Source organism: Limulus polyphemus, unplaced genomic scaffold, assembly GCF_000517525.1.
Source record: "Limulus polyphemus unplaced genomic scaffold, Limulus_polyphemus-2.1.2 Scaffold2570, whole genome shotgun sequence".
In the NCBI taxonomy this organism is placed as follows: domain Eukaryota; kingdom Metazoa; phylum Arthropoda; class Merostomata; order Xiphosura; family Limulidae; genus Limulus; species Limulus polyphemus.
Window position 1 is genome coordinate 121,870 of NW_013668180.1, and position 4,798 is coordinate 126,667.

Genomic DNA, 4,798 nt, shown 5'->3' on the forward strand with positions numbered 1-4,798 from the left:
ATATTCGGAAAGAATAAACCAGTAAGGACTTGTGTCGCTAAAGTTTCGTCGGAACGAAGTTACTGAAAATTAATTATCAAACGGAGACGTAACAGTACGTATCACATGCATCAAAATAAAATATAGCAGACTAATTTACACTGTGACATATCCCAACATTACTTGAAATAAAATGGAAATAAAACTGAAGGCCAACTTACTCTGGCATCGGCTGAGCAGAAGTACCTTTCTAGAATCAGAAAAGTGACCTTTATAGAGCTTGTTTGGTTGGATTATGCTTCTTGTTGCACCACAAACTTTTATTTCGTACATGGTGTTAGCTGTTAGATTAGGGATGACTAACTGTAATAAGAAATGTACTGGAATATACGAGTTGATTCAACCTTTCAAATAATACATTTACACTTTATAAAGTTGGTTTAACTCCACAACTCAAAGAAGAGAACGCTATATTGTGGGATAAAACGTATACTTTAATACCAAAACTGACTTTAGTTAGAATTAAATATTGACAGTTTTTTTATCCTGGTCTTATACAGTAGAAAATTAACATAGTAAGTTAAGTAAAATATTACAAATTGCTAATCATGTAATAAAATATCATACATAAAATCAAATTGATAGAATATGCAAAACAAAAATTCAATACATCAAAGCAGTTTTGCAAGCGTTATCAGTTTATCTTTTGTAAACCTACTTAAAACCGAAATAATAATTCTTGTTTTACCACAAATATGTTTCCTAGTATTTGGAAAACTAATTTTTGAATGTTAAAAAAGGTAAAAACAGGTTTATACATCACTAAAATATTGTTGTAAGCTGCATTTTTAATGTTAAATGTTGGCTGAATGACCTTAATGATCACGTTAAGATCAAAAGGTTTAATTAGATAGGCTTAAAACATCTAGAAAACTCTACAGATGTGATGTAAAGTGTTCTAGCACATTCGAAAAGAGATTATACATGCAATATAGTCGTGAAGTGTGTAGAGTTTTATTTCAAGATAGAGTGGTGAATCAGTCAGTGTGTTAACTATCGCGGTTAATTTGTACAAGTAAGTTGATTTGTTTCACGTTAGTTAGCATCAATTGTAACGTAGACCTAAAACAAGTTACGGCAGTGTACAAGTGTTCAAGTTTGTGGAAAAGTTAAAGAAGGAAATCAAATAGATTATTATCGTTACCTAAACTGGACAGACAATATAAAAGAACCCGCCAACGATAGAACTGTGCTACTACACCATAAATACCCACATTGGTCATGAAATACTTTACTTTTGCATAATGTAATAACAAAAAATGAGACATCTTACCGTTTGATCAATCTTATCATGTGATACTTCCAACGCAATTTCTTCAAACTCCCAGGAATGTTCGGAGCGGAAGTACACGTAATAATAATCAATTTGGTTGTAATACTTTTGGGGGCGTTCCCATTGCAGAAAAAGACTATCTAAAGTCGGACAAGTTAGATTCGAAATATATGGGGCACTGGGGCCTGAAACAACGTGGAAATGTTATATGAACAACACAGACTTGTATATGTTCTTCATGATGTTAAACTGTTTAATTTGAAGCATTTCCAAATCATTCTTAATTCTAAACAAACAAACAAATAATAGTTTTATAATATTTTATTTCAAATATAAAAATACTGGTTTAATATATTTAAAAAAAAAAGAAACTTGGGCCTACTTACAGTAAACATAAATAACAAATTCAATACAACGTAACTACATTCCACATTATAAAGTTGATACATTAGATATTACACACGCTTGCACATTACTGAAGAACAATAATGTTCACTTTTCAAGTTGTCAAGTATTTGAATCAATTTTACTTTTCAATTAATTAGGCTTAATGGCATGACTGTTTGCCTAATTGTACTAAAAACGGGAGAGTAAGGACGTAAACCTGTTTGTTAAGTATGTTTTGTAAGCTTTTCTTAACAGCCAATTTTGTATAAATTACAAGGAAAAAAACGGAACAAAGTGTTACCTTAATTTTAGCTTATTAATTTCAATTATGAAACGTAAAATTACCAACACACTAGCATCAACAATACAAGCTTAGTTGTTTTCTCAAATTACACAAACATATACGTCATATATAATCACTAAATCAACAAACAAAACTTGTATTATGGTATTTTTAACATGTGTAGATCTGTACACATGATTACTGAATGTACAAACAAAACTTTTATTATGGTATTTTTAACATGTGTAGATCTGTACGTATGATTACGGAACGAACAAACAGAACTTTTATTATGGTATTTTTAACATGTGTAGATCTGTACACATGATTATTGAATGTACAAACAAAACTTGTATTGGGGTATTTTTAACATGTGTAGATCTGTACACATGATTACTGAATGTACAAACAGAACTTGTATTATGGTATTTTTAACATGTGTATATCTGTACACATGATTACTGAACGTACAAACAGAACTTGTATTGGGGTATTTTTAACACGTGTAGATCTGTACACATGATTACTGAACGTACAAACAGAACTTGTATTATGGTATTTCTTGCCTTGTACATCTGTACACATGATTACGGAACGAACAAACAAAACTTGTATTATGGTATTTTTAACATGTGTAGATCTGTACACATGATTACTGAACGTACAAACAGAACTTGTCTTATGGTATTTCTTACCTTGTACATCTGTACGTACCACCAACTTCTGACTAGGCTGACCCTCAAACCTCCACGTGAAAGGCTTCAACCAGATGATATACTCGGTGTAAGGTTCTGGTATATTGGAGTTGTATAGTTGTATTAGTATCAACTGAAAACTAAAACTCCTAATATGAACCTAGTTTATAAAAGACACAGCTACATCTAACCTACTTTCCCTTTTCCCTCATATAAATCGAGCTCACTTGTAAAAAATATACCCAGTACGTGATTTTAACAGCATGCGTGAAACATAAAAGATAATTACTCTTTCAGACAAAGGCGTGATTGAAGGGAGGAGGCTTCACTTTTATAACTACTTATTATCATGGCTTCACTTTTATAACTACTTATTATCATGGCTTCACTTTTATAACCACTTATTATCATGGCTTCACTTTTGATAACACTGAAAAACACGTAAGCTGCTTATTTATGTCGCCAGTGGAACTTACGCAAGTTGATTAACAAGTATTCCATAACTGGTAACGGATTCAAGACTTTCTTTATTTCTGTCAAGTTTCGAGCAGGCTGCAAGTAATAAACATGGTAACCCAGTATTATACCATTCGGATGTTTTGGCTCTTTCCAGTGAAGCCGAACTGTATTGTTGGAAATCCACAATAAGGAAAAATTTCGTGGTGGACTTGGAACTAAGAAGAACAAAAACAATGATTACAACAGCACCTGAATGTTATACTGTTCTGTAACGGTAAACATCCAATATAGATATCATCACTATAAGATGAGGAATGGACATGATGATACCAAATGTTAGATGGTTTAGTGCGAGTTAGGCTTACTTTATATTTCAAATAACAACTGTATGGCCTTCGTGTCTTAAATTTATGAAAGTATTTCGTATATATGATAAGTGTGACCCTTTCTGTTAACAATTATGATCAATTTCAAAACTTTCAATAAGTAAACATACAAACACACACTAACTAGAACTCTGAGATGAAATCCACTTTACTACACTGATTCTTCATATTCTTATCAGTGTATAAAAATAATGTGGTTTCTAACACTAGTGTTAAGTATATCAATTTCAGATGTCTCCAGGATGGTGTGCAGGGACGGCCTGGAAGGACCAAATAGGCCCTTGTTGTCCTTAAGTGTTATGTTAACCATATGTATATAGGTCATATAAAGCGAAAGTTATGAATCGTAGTTACTGTTAGTTTGTTTACCTCCTTCATCGGTCATTACAGCTACTGTAACAAACGGGCCACGCCCCTCTGGATTGAAGACTTGAATTGAAATCAGGTACTGTGTAAAAGTATCCAAGTTTCGTATGGTATAATGCTGTAAATTAATTAACATATATTAATTATAGGTCAACTTTTGGCATTAAATGAAGTTCACACACACAACTACAAGCTCATCAAATACTTCCACATACATGAAGGCTTATTTTCTTTTTTTTAGGGTGAATTTCCAATACGTTCTTTATTTAAACAAACATTTTAAGGGGTCAAAAAGAACGATCCTAAGAACTCGTTTAAAAAAAAAGATCTCTAGATTAATAATGTCAAAATTTTTTTACTTCGAAATATCTATTATTGATAAATAATTTTAAAAGAATTATACAAAAGACAAAGAGTTACTTTATCATCATTAATATGATCCCCATCTCTACGAATCTAACGCTATCAGCACTGATAAATGTTAAATTTGTGGTTAATAAGTAAAAAAAAAGAAATGGTCGAGACCCTAGTGTGAGGATCCCGCAAGATGATCTCCCTCTGTAATCTTTCATTATCACGTGGTTTGTAGAGGATTCGATAACCAAGAAATTCCCCATGGATTGTGTCTTTTGGTGGAGGAGTCCACTGAAGATGGATTGAAGTACTGCTCTTGTTCTGGGCTGATGTTATAACAGGCTTACCTTCTGGTTCTGAAATCCAATATTTCATATGATACTAAGTTTTAAGGGTTTATTTTTATAAAGATTATAAACGTTTTTAAATGTTTACACTGTAAAAATCACGACGCAAAAGACGTCTTAAGTATCTGTTAGAGATGTTTAACCAACTTTTTTTTATTCATGATTATTTTATATATATATATAGTTTTATTTATTAATAAATACGTTAT

The 4,798-nt window shown here is 31.8% G+C and overlaps 1 pseudogene; it reads right to left on the reverse strand.

Annotated features, from left to right (window-relative positions):
* LOC106467330 overlaps positions 1-4,798 on the reverse strand; it is an 88,527-nt pseudogene that overhangs the window by 32,165 nt on the left and 51,564 nt on the right.